Here is a 17,118-nt window from a genome sequence, read left to right on the forward strand (position 1 = left end):
GAATCTCACATCACCTGATGCCTTGTTCTTATAGCTGGAGATGCCGGGGATTGAACCTGGGACCTTCTGCATGGCAAGCAGAGGCTCTTCCACTGAGCCACGGCCCTTCTCCACTTCCTCCCGGGCACAGCCACGAATCACATCCTAAAATCTCCCTTTCTGCAAATGTTGAAGCAGCAAACAAAACTGTGCCCAAGACCTAAGAAACTCCTTGGTTTTTTGAAAACCAAAACCCTCCAATTTGATCGTCCAGAAACCCCATTTTAGGCAGTGCAAAGTTTCTCAAAAGAGGCTCCCAGGCTGATGCTTACTGGACCAACACGTCTTGGATTACCCTCTCCTTCAGAATCCCAAAGATCCAGTCCACACGACAGTGAGGAAAATGCACTCTGCACATTCCCTCGTGACCTCTTGCCCCCCCCATTCTTCAAAACAGCTTCCATGAATGTGAGCTCTAAGCAACTGACCCCCTCCCAAACTGGGTCACCCCCACCCTAAATCTAGCTGAAACATGTTAGTTGGTGGAGGAGAAGGAGAAGCAATTGGATTTATATCCTGCCCTCCACTCCGAGTCTCAGAATGGCTTACAATCTCATAAGAGAAGCCATGTTGGATCAGGCCAATGGTCCCTCCAGTCCAACACTCTGTGTCACACAGTAGCCAAAAAACCAAGTGCCATCAGGAAGTCCACCAGTGGGGCCAGGACACCAGAAGCCCTCCCACTGTGCCCCCCCCATCACCAAGAATACAGAGCATCACTGCCCCAGACATAAGGACGAAAAAGAAGCCATGTTGGATCAGGCCAATGGTCCCTCCAGTCCAACACTCTGTGTCACAGAAGAACATAAGAGAAGCCATGTTGGATCAGGCCAGTGGCCCATCCAGTCCAACACTGTGTCACATAAGAACATAAGAGAAGCCTTGTTGGATCAGGCCAATGGTCCCTCCAGTCCAACACTCTGTCACAGAAGAACATAAGAGAAGCCATGTTGGATCAGGCCAATGATCCCTCCAGTCCAACACTCTGTGTCACACAGTGGCCAAAAACCCAAGTGCCATCAGGAGGTCCACCAGTGGGGCCAGGACACTAGAAGCCCCCCCACTGTGCTCTTTATCACCTTTTATCTTCCTCCTCCACAACAAACACCCTGTGAACTGGGTGGGGCTGAGATAGCTCTCCCAGAAGCTGCCCTTTCAAGGATAACTCTGCGAGAGATATGGCTGACCCAAGGCCATTCCAGCAGCTGCAAGTGGAGGAGTGGGGAATCAAACCCGGTTCTCCAGATAAGAGAGCTATGGCTGACCCAAGGCCATTCCAGCAGATGCAAGTGGAGGAGTGGGGAATCAAACCTGGTTCTCCCAGATAAGAGAGCTCTGGCTGACCCAAGGCCATTCCAGCAGATGCAAGTGGAGGAGTGGGGAATCAAACCTGGTTCTCCCAGATAAGAGAGCTCTGGCTGACCCAAGGCCATTCCAGCAGCTGCAAGTGGTGGAGTGGGGAATCAAAACCTGGTTCTCCCAGATAAGAGTCCATGCACTTAACCATTACACCAAACTAGCACTGTAAGGGACCCCCAGGTTCATCTAGTCCAACCTCTTGCACAATGCAGGAAATTAACAGCCTCTTCTCCCCCCCACTTCCCCAGTGACCCCCACTGTAAGCCCAGAGGAAGGGGAAAACCCCCTAGCTGGTTGAAGCCCCCCCACCCCAAGATTTCCTATGACATATGTCGCCTCCTTCCAGGCCACAGAGCCCCACAGATCCTCCCCAGGGAAGCTGCTCGCCTTAACAAGCTTAGAAAGCAAAAGATCTTTAGTCCAAAGAGATTATAGGCATCAGCAATAACAGCCTCTCTCAAGGTGCCCAGGAGACAGAAGACGGCGGCTGGGCACCTCTTCTCCTGATTGGCACAGCTGCGATTTCCTTTTGACACATACCTATCGGCAAGCCCCCGGCCAGAATCCGGGGTGGGGGTGGGGGGTGTTATGAAGATGATGAAGAAGAAGATATTGGATTTATATCCCACCCTCCACTCCAAAGAGTCTCAGAGCGGCTCACAATCTCCTTTACCTTCCTCCCCCACAACAGACACCCTGTGAGGTGGGTGGGGCTGGAGAGGGCTCTCACAGCAGCTGCCCTTGCAAGGACAACCTCTGCCAGAGCTATGGCTGACCCAAGGCCATGCTAGCAGGTGCAAGTGGAGAAGTGGGGAATCAAACCCGCTTCTCCCAGATAAGAGTCACACACTTAACCACTACACCAAACTGGCTCTACCTAGCCTCTACCTAGCTTTGAAACCATCAACAAAAATAAACATGTAAGAACACCTCCAAAAATTTGGCTGGAACAGATAAAAACATTATGAGACGCAAGTCTAACGCACATGGGCCCAAACGAACATGCCAAGAACTCTAACCGCAGCACCGAAATCTCAGATTAAAAGAGCCAGCGTTTTGCACCAGAGAGACTCCGGCTCTGGCTCTGACACACATCCGGAAAGGCATGAGAAATGCACCAATCGAGAGCTGTTGGGAAGGACCAAGTGAAAGGCCCGGGAGTCTGTCTTGTCTTCTGTTCCCGGCACTGACCAGTTAGGAGCATCCTGGCAGCTGGCAAGAGCTAATGGGTGGAGAGAGCACTCCTCCTCTATCTGTCCTCAGTCACTGATACTCAAAGGTAGACTGCCCCAAACCTGGAAGCTCTGTTTGGAGTTGCCATGACCAGCAACTATTGACAGACCTGCCCGATGCACTTGCTGAATCCTCTGGGAAAAACATTAAAGTAGGGGAGGCCAAATGGCAGCTCCGGAACCACATGTGGCTCTTCCACACGTCTTGTATGGATCTCGAAGCCCCCACCCCATGTGGGCTGGCTTGGAGAAGACAGTTGTCTCTTTAAATCACTTCTCCAAGCCAAGCCAGCTGGCAGTTTGGAGAAGGCGTTTAAAGATAAAGTTGCTTTCTTTCTACCTTTCCCTCACTCATCTATTTTCCTACCTCCCTGCTCTGAAACATCTGATGTTCATGCGGCTCTCAAACATCTGAGGCTTATTCTGTGTTGCTCTTACGCTAAGCAAGTTTGGCCACCCCGCATTAAAGCACTCAGGTGCCCCCCAACATAACACTTGTGGACTTCATTTCCAAACACCGCCCCCTCCCCACCCCCCGTCTCCCCAATGGGGCCTCCGAGCCACCAACGTCGTTCCTCTCTCCTCCATTTTAGCCTCCCTGTGATGCAGCTGAGACTAAGAGTGTGTGACTAGTCCAAGATCACCCCGTCCAGCTCCCACAGCAGAAGAGATGATGCCACCCGAACAGAAGTTGGGGGAATTTGGCTCCTTGGAGGGTGGAAGAGAAGATGATGATGATATTGGATTTATACCCCGCCCTTGTCTCTGAATAAGAGACTGAGAGCAGCTCACAATCTCCTATATCTTCTCCCACCACAACAGACATCCTGTGAAGTGGGTGGGGCTGAGAGAGCTCTCCCAGAAGCTGCCCTTACAAGGACTACTCTGCAAGAGCTATGGCTGACCCAAGGCCATTCCAAGCAGGTGCAAGTGGAGGAGTGGGGAATCAAACTGTTCTCCCAGATAAGACTCCGCACATTTCACCACTACACCAAACTGGCTCTCTAAGAAGAACATAAGAGAAGCCATGTTGGATTAGGCCAATGGTCCATCAGTCCAACACTCTGTGTCACACAGTGGCCAATATATGTGTGTGTGTATACACACACACACACACATATACATACATACATATACACACACATATATATAATGTGGCTAATAGCCACTGATGGACCTCTGCTCCATATTTTTATCTAACCCCTTCTTGAAGCTGGCTATGCTTGTAGGCACCACCTCCTCCTGTGGCAGTGAATTACACATGTTAATCACCCTTTGGGTGAAGAAGGACTTCCTTTTATCTGTTTTAACCTGACTGCTCAGAAATTTCATTGAATGCCCACGAGTTCTTGTATTGTAAGAAGATATTGGATTTATACCCCACCCTTCACTCTGAATATCAGAGCAGCTTACGATCTCCTAGATCTTCTCCCCCCACAACAGACACCCTGTGAGGTGGGTGGGGCTGAGAGAGCGCTCACAGCAGCTGCCCTTTCATGGACAACTCCTAGGAGAGCTCTGGCTGACCCAAGGCCATTCCAGCAGGTGCAAGTGGAGGAGTTGGGAATCAAACCCGGTTCTCCCAGATAGGGGAGGGATGGTGGCTCAGTGGTAGAGCCTCTGCTTGGTAAGCAGAAGGTCCCAGGTTCAATCCCCGGCATCTCCAAAAAAGGGTCCAGGCAAATAGATGTGAAAAACCTCAGCTTGAGACCCTGAAGAGCCGCTGCCAGTCTGAGAAGACAATACTGACTTTGATGGACCAAGGGTCTGGTTCAGTATAAGGCAGCTTCATATGTTCATATATGTTCAAGAGTCCGCGCACTTGACCCCGACAGCAAGCTGGCTTCCGACATCGCCACCACCCCTATTCCGCTACCAGCCACAGCTGTTGCCAACTTGGTCGTGGCATTCCTTCCAACGCAGGCAGAGAATGACAAAACTACATCGATCGGTTACGAAACCCAGACCTGTGGAGGGCAGGCACCTCCTGCCTCGAGTTGGCTTGCTTGGTATGAAGCCCAACCTGAACTGCTGCCGCTCCTGGGGCGGAGCCTCCCCCACCCGGCAGCCACACACCACCACTTCACAGCAGAGAGGCGGGGCAGGGCCCTCCGGCAACGTCAGAGGTGGTGATTAGCCCTGGGTCCCCGCCAGGTTCACAAACAGCTCCGTCATATCCTGGCAGAGGCACAGTGCTGCCGTTGCACTTTCCTATCTGGGCCAGGGAAGACAACGCAGGGCACCCCCGGGGCCTGGGCGGTTCCCTCCCCACCGGAAGGAAGGGCAAACAGATTCAGCAGGGCAGGCAGGTTGTCTATCACTCCCCAAACGCAAACGCTCACGAAGCACCCTTCTGCTGAGCCAGACCCCACTTCGTCCATCAAGGGCAGTATTGTCAACTCAGGCTGGCAGCCGCTCTCCAGAGTCTCAGGCAGAAAAAGTGTCTTTTTTTGTAACAGGAACTCCTTTGCATGTTAGGCCGCACAGCCCTGATGCGAGAGCCAGTTTGGTGCTGTGGTGAAGTGTGAGGACTCTAATCTGGGAGAACCGGATTTGATTCCCCACTCCTCCACTTGCAGCTGCTGGAATGGCCTTGGGTCAGCCATAGCTCTTGTAGGAGTTGTCCATGAAAGGGCAACTGCTGTGAGAGCTCTCTCAGCCCCACCTACCTTACAGGGTTTGATTCCCCACTCCTCCACTTGCACCTGCTGGAATGGCCTTGGGTCAGCCATAGCTCTTGTAGGAGTTGTCCATGAAAGGGCAGGTCCAGTAAGAAGAGCCCTGTAAGCTCCTGGAGGATTGGCTACATCAGGGAGCGTGGCCCAATATGCAAAGCAGTTCCTGCTGCAAAAAAAAAGTCCTGAATCTTTCCCATACCTTTCGGCCTGGTCCTAAGAAGAAGAAGACGAAGAAGACGACGATGATATTAGATTTATATCCCGCCCTGTACTCTGAATCTCAGTCTCAGAACAGTCACAATCTCCTTTACCTTCTCCCTCCCCCACAACAGACACCCTGTGAGGCGGGTGGGGCTGAGAGAGCTCTCCCAGAAGCTGCCCTTTCAAGAACAATTCCTATGAGAGCTCTGGCTGACCCAAGGCCATTCCAGCAGCTGCAAGTGAAGGAGTTGGGAACTGAAGATGCTGCTGGTGATTGAACCTGGAACCTTCTGTGTGCAAGCAGATGCTCGTAGCCACAGCCCCTCCCCAAATGTGAACACACATGAAGCTCGCTTATACTGAGCCAGCCCCCTGGTTGATCAAGATCAGTATTGTCTACTCAGACTGGCAGCATCTCTCTAGGGTGTCTTAGGTTGAGGTGCTTCATTTCACCTAAAACCTGGTCCTTTATTCAATGGAGATCCCTGGGACCTTCTGCATGCCAAGCCGAGGCTCTGCCACTCATCCTTTCCCAAACATTAACACACACGAAGCTGCCTTTTACTGAATCAGACCCTCATAAGAACGTCAGAAGAGCCCTGCTGGATCAGACCAGGGAGGGAGGGTCCATCTAGTCCAGCCTCCTGTCTCACACAGTGGCCAACCAGTTCCTATGGAGGGCCAGCAACTGGACAGAGAAGCTGAGGCCTTCCGCTGAGAACATCAGAAGAGCCCTGCTGGATCAGACCAGGGAGGGTCCATCTAGCCCAGCATCCAGTGGCCAACCATTTCCTCTGGAGGGCCAACCACAGGGCAGAGGCTGAGGCTTTCCCCTGAGAAGAGCATCAGAAGAGCCCTGCTGGGTCAGACCAGAAAGGGTCCATCTAGCCCAGCATCCAGCGGCCAACCATTTCCTCTGGAGGGCCAACCACAGGGCAGAGGCCGAGGCTTTCCCCTGAGAAGAGCATCAGCAAAGCCCTGCTGGGTCAGACCAGGGAGGGTCCATCTAGTTCAGCATCCTGTCTCACACAGTGGCCAGCCAGTTCCTCTGGAGGGCCAACAACAGGGCAGAGAGGCCGAGGCCTTCCCCTGAGAAGAGCATCAGAAGAGCCCTGCTGGATCAGACCAGGGAGGGTCCATCTAGTCCAGCCTCCTGTCTCACACAGTGGCCAGCCAGTTCCTCTGGAGGGCCAACAACAGGGCAGAGAGGCTGAGGCCTTCCCCTGAGGAGAACCTCAGAAGAGCCCTGCTGGATCAGACCAGTGGACCATCTAGTCCAGCCTCCTGCCTCACACAGGGGCCACCCAGTTCCTCCGGAGGGCCAACCACACGGCACAGAAGCTGATATTGCCCCCAGGCTCAGAGATTCAAAGGATTAGTGCCTCTGAATATGGAGGCTCGCCTGACTCACCCTGACTAGTAGCCATGAATGTATCTAAACCTGTTTATTCCTGTGGCCATCACTACATCCTCTGGGCACAAATTCCATATTTTAATCACTCTCTATATAAAGAATTTTATTTTGTCTGTCCTGAACCTCCTCCAGTAAAACTCTAGGACAGTTCAGTGAAGCTGATGGGCAGGAGGTTCAGGACAGACAAAATAAAATTCTTTATATAGAATCAGCTTTATATAGAATTATATAGAATCATGCCCATCAGCTTCACTGAAGTGTCCTAGAGTTTTACTGTTTGAGGAGAGGGAGAAAAGTTCTCTTTGTCTGCTCTCTCCACCCCATGCATGATTTAAGACGCCTCTATCCTGTCTCCCCTTAAATTATCTCTTTTCCAAACGGAAAAGTCCCAGACTCTTCAACCTTTCCTCATTAGGGAGGTGCTCCAAGCCCCTCATCCTCTTGTGCCCTTCTCTGCACTTTTCCCAGCTCTGCAAAGTCCTTTTGGAGATACGGGGTCCAGAACGGAGAGCCAGTTTGGTGAAATGGTTAAGTGTGTGGACTCTTATCTGGGAGACCCGGCTTTGATTCCCCACTTACACCTACAGGAATGGCCTTAGGTTAAGCCATAGCTCCACTGTATTTTAATGACTTCCTTTTTTTTTCTAATGGCAAACTATAATGGATGTTATAATCTCTTGAGAAACCAGGCCCTCTATTTAAACTAACAGAACCAGAATGCTACCAAGATTTATGGCACTTCGCACCTACAACAGCAGTCTGTTTTTTATCACCAGTGTTTTTTCAGCCCTGTTTTGTCCTAACACTGACAAACACAGACCCCTATTTGTGATTCTTTTAATCTGCTAAAAAACATTCCCATGATTCCACACTGCCCACTTATATTAAGAATTGCAGCTTCCACTCCCATTTGGTCTGATGAAGTCTGCTTAAGAGCATCCGAAAGCTGACATTCTGAATAAAACTTAGTTGGTCTTAAAGGTGCGCTTGTCTACTGCTTTGTTCAACAACTATACACAGTATTCCAAAAGAGGCCGCACTGCAGATCTATACAGGGGCATTGCAATATCAGCTATTTTGATTCTCAACCCCTTTCCTGAGGCAGTTTGCCATTTTCACTGCTTCAGCCCGCTGTGTTCTTTCATACAGTCAGAGAGGTACTTTCCCCGCCACTCACAGGGGCAAGGTGGCCAGCAGGTGCAAAAATTTGGCCACACTGACCTTCATTCTCCACGTGGTCAGCTGAGGATGTGCACGGATTTGCATAAGAGCTGTGCTGCCTTGCCTAGTGGCTAGACCAGACGCAGCTAGCTCAGCTCTCAGACGGCTTCCCTCCCTGCTAAAAGCATTCTCCAAACCTCGAGTGAGGGCAAACTGAGCAGGACAGAGGCGGGAGACTGTGAGAAAGCAAGAAGCGACCAGCTGGACTGGACCCAAGGTCACTATTTTGGTTTCCTGCTGCCCAGTTTGGCCCAATCCGGATGCCTCTGGGAGCCAGCAAGTCAACACTTGCTCCTGAGGAAGCAGCATTCTCTGCGGAGCCCTCCGTACCTGTCACGGCTGAGGACTGTCCAATGGTCCTCCTTCCTTCCATCCTTTCGTAAAGCCATCTAAACCAGCAGCCACTGAACCAGTCAGTTTGGTATGGTGGTTAAGTGTGCAGACTCTGGGAGAACTGGGTTTGATTCCCAACTCCTCCACTTGCAGCTGCTGGAATGGCCTCGGGTCAGCCTTAGCTCTCGCAGGAGTTGTCCTTGAAAGGGAAGCTGCTGTGAGAGCCCTCTCAGGCCTACCCACCTCACAGGGTGTCTGTTGTGTGGGGGGAGATTGTAAGCTGCTCTGAGTCTCTGATTCAGAGAGAAGAGAGGGGTATAAATCAGTTTGGTTTAGTGGTTAAATGTGCAGACTCTTATCTGGGAGAACCGGGTTTGATTCCCCACTCCTCCACTTGCAGCTGCTGGAATGGCCTTGGGTCAGCCACAGCTTTGGCAGAGGTTGTCCTTGAAAGGGCAGCTGCTGTGAGAGCCCTCTCAGCCCCACCTACCTCACAGGGTGTCTGTTGTGGGGAGAGAAGATATAGGACATTGTAAGCTGCTCTGAGTCTCTGAGATTCAGAGTGAAGGGTGGTGTATAAATCCAATATCTTCTTCTTAGAGAGCCAGTTTGGTGTAGTGGTTAAATGTGCAGACTCTTATCTGGGAGAACCGGGTTTGATTCCCCACTCCTCCACTTGCAGCTGCTGGAATGGCCTTGGGTCAGCCACAGCTTTGGCAGAGGTTGTCCTTGAAAGGGCAGCTGCTGTGAGAGCCCTCTCAGTCCCACCCATCTCACAGGGTGTCTGTTGTGGAGGAAGAAGATATAGGAGATTATAAGCCTCTCTGAGACTCTGATTCAGAGAGAAGGGCGGGTATAAATCTGCAGTCATCTTCTTCATGGGGCTGGATTTGTGAGTGAAGGAAGACTTCCGTCTTGCCCGGAATCACCTGCTCATCTGTGCCATTCTGGTATCATGAGGAGAAAAAGGAAGAGGACGACAACGACTTTGGATTTATATCCCGCTGTCCACTCAAAAGTCTCAGAGTGGCTCACAATCTCCTTTATCTTCCTCCCCCACAACAAACACCCTGTGAGGTGGGTGGGACTGAGAGCTCTTACAGAAGCTGCCCTTTCAAGGACAACTCTGTGAGAGCTATCGCTGGTCCAAGACCATTCCAGCAGGTGCAAGCGGAGGAGTGGGGAATCAAACCCGGATCTCCCAGATAAGAGTTTGTGCACTTAACCACTACACCAAACTGGACAAAAAGTTTTTGGAATCTCCCGCAACCTATATCACTGGCAGTGCAGCTCCTCTCTCAGCACTGGAGTACACAGCTCCACTGGATGCTGGCAGTACCTTCCGGGGGGCACCTGCCCCCCCCTCCCAGAACTGACCCCCATTGGCCTGCCCTTTGCAGCCACCCACCCATGCAAATCCAGATGCCCGAAGAGGTCTTGCAGCACTGAAACGGGCAAAAGAAACCCCAAACAAACCACCACAGATGTGCTCTTAATATTCCCTCTGCCCAGCTGAAAGACACCTTAGCTATAAGACATCCGGAAACCATTTGTATTCGGGAATTCATATCTGAACTTTTAAAATCTGGATTCTAAATCCTGGTCTTTTTAAGCACAGCAGCAGAATGCTACATTCCACGTATGCAAGAAATGCAAAGGGAAAACCCAATGCATAACAACGCAAGGGAGGAAAACATTCACCAGAAATGCAGTTTAACCCCCCCCCCCCAAATGCCTTTGGAGTGTGAAATGTCCTTAAGTTCTTTTCCCCCTGGGAAGAGAAGGGGGTGACGTGAGTGGCCCACCCAGTGTCGCCTCGCCTCCTCAGCCCAAAGCCCCCCAAATGGCAGAACACTCCCCTCCAAGCACTGAGACTCCTACTCCTGTCCACCCCAGGGGCTCCTGCACACAAAGGGCCGTTTTTCTATTCCATTTTCTTTGAGCGGACCAAAATCTCAGAGCCGGGAGGTGCATTTTTCTGCCTCAGAAGTTGCTTTCTCAGTGCCCAGCGGTGAGGACAAACGTCGAGCACGGAGCCCAACCTGATGCAAGAGGCGGGGTGTGTGTGTGTAAACATTTCAGGAGACCCCGGGGGCCGGCAGGCAGTGAGAGCAGCCCCAGCCTTGCTCAAAAGACGCAGGCCAACACTGTCCCTGTTCAGAGGTGGGAAGGATCCTGGTCTCTGCTCCCGTGGGGCGCTGGATTAAAAGCCAGCCTGGGGGGGGGCAAAGAAAGGTGCTGGGGGGGAAGAAGAGAGAGGAAGCAGCTGGGGCAAAGTGGACTTGTTGTGGCTCCCGGGCCCAGAGGGGACAAGGAATTGATAAAAGGAAGTCTTTCTTCACCCACAGGGTGATTAACACGTGGAATTCACTGCCACAGGAGGTGGCGGCGGCTGCAAGCATAGCCAGCTTCAAGAGGGGACTGGATTAACATCTGGAGCAGAGGTCCATCAGAGGCAGCCACAGCTTATCGTTGGAACTCTGTCTGAGGCAGTGATGCTCTGTATTCATGGTGCTTGGGGGGGCATAGTGGGAGGGCTTCTAGTGTCCTGGCCCCACTGGTGGACCTCTTAATGGCACCTGGGTTTTTTTGGCCACTGTGTAACACAGAGTGTTAGACTGGATGGGCCATTGGCCTGATCCAACATGGCTTCTTTTATGTCTGGGGCAGTGATGCTCTGTACTCTTGGTGCTTGGGAGGGGCGCAGTGGGAGGGCTTCTAATGTCCTGGCCCCACTGATGGGCCTCCTGATGGCAGCTGGGGTTTTTGGCTACTGTGTGACACAGAGTGTTAGACTGGATGGGCCACTGGCCTGATCCAACATGGCTTCTTTTATGTCTGGGGCAGTGATGCTCTGTACTCTTGGTGCTTGGGAGGGGCGCAGTGGGAGGGCTTCTAATGTCCTGGCCCCACTGATGGACCTCCTGATGGCAGCTGGGGTTTTTGGCTACTGTGTGACACAGGGTGTTAGACTGGATGGGCCACTGGCCTGATCCAACATGGCTTCTTTTATGTCTGGGGCAGTGATGCTCTGTACTCTTGGTGCTTGGGAGGGGCGCAGTGGGAGGGCTTCTAATGTCCTGGCCCCACTGATGGGCCTCCTGATGGCAGCTGGGGTTTTTGGCTACTGTGTGACACAGAGTGTTAGACTGGATGGGCCATTGGCCTGATCCAACATGGCTTCTTTTATGTCTGGGGCAGTGATGCTCTGTACTCTTGGTGCTTGGGAGGGGCGCAGTGGGAGGGCTTCTAATGTCCTGGCCCCACTGATGGACCTCCTGATGGCAGCTGGGGTTTTTGGCTACTGTGTGACACAGGGTGTTAGACTGGATGGGCCACTGGCCTGATCCAACATGGCTTCTCTTACATTCTTAAGGAGTTGGTACAGTCAATTGTGAATGATTCTCTAGGAAGACTCCAGGGGGTGGGATGGAGCAAACAGCTTCTGCCCCAACCTTCTGGGCTCACCCCAAACCAGGTGGGCTTGCTGAAACTGCCCCTGATCCCCTGGCATCAAATTCCTCACTCTTGAACCTTAAAACCCCCCTGCCTGGCTTTCGTCTACACCTGGGGGCACCTGCTGTCACGGCAACATGTCCCTTGTGGCTGGGGGGCAGGCAGAACCTGCAAAGGGAAGACGCTGCCCCACGGGGCTGGGAATGGCCACATGCCACCAGCGCAGTAAGACGGTCTTTGGAAAGAGGGGCCCTGGGCCCCACACCGCCTCTAAAGTCCTGACCCCCCCAGGTTTGTATGAGCCAGCTAGAGAGAGTCAGGCAAGCTGCAACCAGTGTTCCCTCTAAGCTGAGTTAGCGTGAGCTAGCTCACAGTTTTTCAGCCTCCGGCTCACACATTTTTGTCTGAGATCAGGAAGGAGGGCCCCACACTCATGGATGCAGGAGCTCCCAACTTTAAAGTCAAAGTAGAATTTTTGCTCCCAAGACTCCACAGCTTAGAGGGAGTGTTGGCTGCGGCTGAGTGTGGCCTCTCTTCTACTGAACTGACTTTTGCAACTTGTAGCCAGCCGAGCTGACAGTGCCTGGGTGCACAACGGCGGGCTCTGTGTTGTGGAGGGGCCACGGCTCAGTGGCAGAGCCTCTGCTCGGCATGCAGAAGGTCCCAGGTTCAATCCCCGACAGCGTCTCCAGTTAAAAGCACCAGCCAGTAGCGGATGCGAAAGACCTTTCTCTGCATGAGATCCTGGAGAGCAGCTGCCGGTCTGAGCAGGCAATTCTGGCCTCTGGACCAGGGGTCTGATGCAGTACGAGGCAGCTTCATTTGTGTCGTCTGTGTTTCCCCCCCTCACCTACGTGGCGCAGAGTGGTAAAGCTGCAGTACTGCGGTCTGAACTCTCTGCTCACGACCTGAGTTCAATCCCGGCGGAAGCTGGGTTCAGGTAGCTGGCTCGAGGTTGACTCAGCCTTCCATCCTTCCGAGGTCGGTCAAAGGAGTCCCCAGCTTGCTGGAGGAGAAGCATAGATGACTGGGGAAGGCAATGGCAAACCACCCCGTAAAAAAGTCTGCAGTGAAAACGCTGTGATGCGACATCACCCCAGAGTCGGAAAGGACTGGTGCCTGCACAGGGGACTGCCTTTACCTTTAAGAGCCCCGTGGCACAGAGTGGTAAAGTTGCAGTACTGCAGTCGGAGCCCTCTGCTCATGAGCTGAGTTCGATCCCAGCAGAAGCTGGGTTCAGGTAGCCAACTTGAGGTTGACTCAGCCTTCCATCCTTCCGAGGCCGGTCAAATGAGTCCCCAGCTTGCTGGGGGGGGGGGGGAAGTGTAGATGACTGGGGAAGGCAAGGGCAAACCACCCCGTCAAAAGTCTGCTGTGAAAACGTCGTGATGCGACATCACCCCAGAGTGGGAAACGACTGGTGCTTTCACAGGGGACCTTTCGTTTTCCTACGTAGACCAGTAAATCCAGGAGAGCAGGAAGCCCCTGGCAGGCCCGGTCTCTGGCTGATGGATTCCCACCACACTGGAAGGATCCAAACGATGCAGGCCTCGGGCAGGATTTGGAGAAGGATCAAGAGATCCCTTTCCCACCGGTGGGGGGGCAAAGGTTCTCCAAGCACCGCCAAGGCTGAGGCGTCATCAGCCTGCTGAATGTTTCCACTGAGAACAGGGAGGTTTCCTTGCTCGCCTCAGGGGCAAACTAACCGATAAGGTGGCTACTTGCTTGCAGGCCAGGAGGTCTGGCTCCAAGCCAGCCATTTATACTCCCTTTGGACAGAAAAGCCTACAAAAACCTGCCCCGCGTTCCGAGCAAGGATGCACGTTTTAACTGCGCTTGTAAGAACGCCAGCGTGTTTGTCTGTTCGACGCATCTTTGTCCAGCCCTTCTTTGGATTAGCATTCTTTGGGGTTCTCTCTTACAGCTGCTGGGATGGCCTTGGGTCAGCCAAAGCTCTCGTAGGAGTTGTCCTTGAAAGGGCAGCTGCTTTGAGAGCTCTCTCAGCCCCACCCACCTCACAGGGTGTCTGTTGTGGGGAAAGAAGATATAGGAGATTGTAAGCCCCTCTGAGACTCTGATTCAGAGAGAAGGGCTGGGTATAAATCTGCAATTCTTCTTATCTGGGAGAACCAGGTTTGATTCCCCACTACTGGAATGCTGGAATAGCCTTGGGTCAGCCATAGCTCTCACAAGAGCTGTTGTCCTTGAAAGGGCAGCTTCTGTCAGAGCTCACTCAGCCCCACGCACCTCACAGGGTGTCTGTTGCAGGGGAGGAAGATAAAGGAGATTGTGAGCCGCTCTGAGTCTCTGATTCAGAGAGAAGGGAGGGGTATAAATCTGCAGGCTTCTTCTTCTCTTTTCCTCACAACAACTCTGCCTAGGTGTACTAGGCAGAGAGAGAGAGAGAGCTGGGCCACGCTCAAGAACTCCCTGGTGAGTCTGACTGCTAGCCAAAGATTTGAACCCTGACTGGATGGGAGAGGCCTGACATACTCTTGGCCCTCTCCGAAATTTGAAGGGCACAGTGGCTTGGGGCACTTCCATTCTCAAAGCGGAGGCTGGGGGGGGGGGGGGGGGGCTAGAGAAACAAGCCCTCCTTTCTTGCGGGGGGGAGAGAACTGAGAGCAGCGACCAGAAAGACTTGCACTGCATGTATATCTATTTACAGACAGGGGAGTCACTTTGCACAACACATGAAGTCAACACATGAACCTGAAGTGCGCTCTCAAAAGAGTTTCCGACTCAACATCAGGAAGAACTCCCTGACTGTCAGAGCGGTTCCTCAGTGGAACAGGCTTCCTCCTCAGGAGGCGGTGGGCTCTCCCTCCTTGGAGGTTTCTAAACAGAGGCTAGGTGGCCATCTGACAGCAACGCTGATCCTGTGATTTTAGGGGGAGGGGTTTGTGAGTTTCCTGCACTGGGCAGGGGGTGGGACTAGATGACCCTGGGGTTCCCTTCCAAGTCTATGATTCTATGGACATACACGGAGCTGCCTTCCACTAAATCAGACCCTTAGTCAGTCTTCTCTACTCAGACTGGCAGCGGCTCTCCAGTGTCCCACACTGAGATCTTTCCCATCCCCTCCTGCCTGGACTTTTTAAACTGGAGATGGTGGGGATTGAACCTGGACCTTCTGCATGCCAAGCAGAAGCTCTGCCTAAAGGAAGCCTTGATACAGACCCTTGGTTTATCAAGGTCAGTCTTGTCTACTCAGACTGGCAGCAGCTCTCCAGGGTCTCAGGCAAAGAAAAGTCTTTCCCATCACCTACCGCCTGGTCCTTTTTAAACTGGAGGTGCCGGGGATTGAACCTGGGACCTTCTGCATGCCAAGCAGGTGCTCTACCACTGAGCCCCCGCCCCTCCCAAACCATCCCTGCCTGTAGCAGGCAGCTGGGACCACACCCTAGCACAATGTAGCTATTACAACAGCCTTCTCCAGACACCCCCCTGCCTCCAAAGCCCCTCAGAGCCAGCCCCTCCTCCCTTCAGAAAAACCGGACTCAGGACACACCCAAGGCGTTACATGGATCAGCAGTGGTGCAAAAGCCCAGATGCGTCCTTGCTACTGAACATCCAAGCGAGTGTGTGTGGGAAGGGTCACAGGAGAAGGCATGAAGCTCATTTCTCCTCTGTGCCACGTGTGGCAGTGCTGTGGGGGGGGGGGGTGAGGTGTCTCTCAATTGATTACCCCTTACAATTCCTTCCTCCTCCCTTTGCCCCCAGTCTAAGCACTTCCCTGAAGGAAAAGAACTCAGGGCAGGCTTGGTGAAGCAAGGCCTGGAAGTAACAAAGGGGGGGGGGGGGCAAACCAGCCAGCCAGGGCAGGGTCTCTCCTCCGTTCTCCCGCCTTCTGGTTTTGCGAAAAAAAGTTTTTCCCAGCACAACAGAGCACAGAAGGAAACAAATGCTGGCATTTTCAGAGCCACTCTCTGACCAGCATTCTTTCCCGTGGCACAGAATTCTTGAGCTTCTGGATAAGTCTTTGGGGCAGCTGCGTTCTGCCCCCCTCCGCCATGCTCTCCGAAAACACCTCCAAATGTACACCACATGGTTCTCTTACCAACCCCCCTCCCACACTTGAAAGACCTCTGCAAAAGGCAACCTCTTATGCCCTCGCCTCCCCCCCCCAATACAATCTGAGCCAACTTTCTTGCACTACACAGCCTATTCAAGATCGTAAGCCCCCCTCCACAATGACACCCCCAAACCAACCCACCCGTTCCAAGAGACTCACCCACCAGGAAGGGGAATTGGAGATGACGCCCCCTCACACACACAACAACTGGGCTCACTTGCTGACTCCCCTGCTGACGGAGCCGGCCCGGCCAGCAGCAGTGCACTCTGGGAGAGAAGCCCCGGACTCCAGAAATTCTGGCTCGGTCCACCGGCCGAGAAGGGCAGCAGGTGACGGAAGAGAAAGAGCCCGCAAAGCGCTTATCTTGCAGGCTCCGGAAAAAGCATCCCGGCGTTTATGGATTTTCTTCTGCCTCCTGGAAAAAGGGGGGGGGGGGGGTTGGTTGGTTGGTTGGTTGGTAATACGCTGCTAGCTGTCATGGGCTGCCCTTTCTGAAAAGCTCGCTTTCTGTTCCCACGGGAGGCTATTCAGGAATGCCTCAGTGCATTGTGGGATGCCAAGGAGAGCTGCCTGTCAGGCTAATACAGGGCGAGGGGTGGGGGGAGGGCACAGGCCCACTGCAAGACCCCTCCCTCCCTCCCACCTCATCAATAATGCACTGGAACACCAGGCTCCCTGCTCGGAAAAAGCCACGGGCGGGCAGGGGGGGTGGGGGGTGGAGAGAGAAGGGATGCGCTCAGCCAATGTGCCTGTTTGCCAAGCAGCGGGCAGGATCAAAACCTTCCTTTTAGGCCATTTATAACACCCCCCCTTTTCCCTGAGTCTGAAGTGGACGGGAAACGTATTATTGAAATGCCCGATTGCTTTTTTAAAAAACCAAACATCTGCTGCCAGAGGATGTCATGAGAGCCCCAGGCACAGCCAGCTTCAAAAGGGGATCTGATTCAGGGATGAGAGGAGGCCTAGCACTGACTCCCAGCCCCAGTGACTCAAGGGAACTTCCACATCCAGAGGCAGTCAACCTCTAAACGCCACCGCCAGGAGGCAACCTCAAAGGAAGTTTTCAAGACTCTTTGCCCTGTGGTTGGCCCTCCAGGGTGGATCCAGCAG

The 17,118-nt window shown here is 53.0% G+C and overlaps 1 protein-coding gene and 1 non-coding gene across 2 annotated transcripts in view; both read right to left on the reverse strand.

Annotated features, from left to right (window-relative positions):
• The window catches only part of MARK4 (microtubule affinity regulating kinase 4), a 67,920-nt gene that overhangs the window by 41,733 nt on the left and 9,069 nt on the right, over nucleotides 1-17,118 (reverse strand). The window lies entirely within an intron of this gene.
• TRNAG-GCC (transfer RNA glycine (anticodon GCC)) lies at nucleotides 36-104 on the reverse strand. The gene has a single exon. It is a non-coding gene; the product is annotated as a tRNA-Gly (tRNA).

Source organism: Heteronotia binoei, chromosome 17 (genome assembly GCF_032191835.1).
Source record: "Heteronotia binoei isolate CCM8104 ecotype False Entrance Well chromosome 17, APGP_CSIRO_Hbin_v1, whole genome shotgun sequence".
Taxonomy (NCBI): domain Eukaryota; kingdom Metazoa; phylum Chordata; class Lepidosauria; order Squamata; family Gekkonidae; genus Heteronotia; species Heteronotia binoei.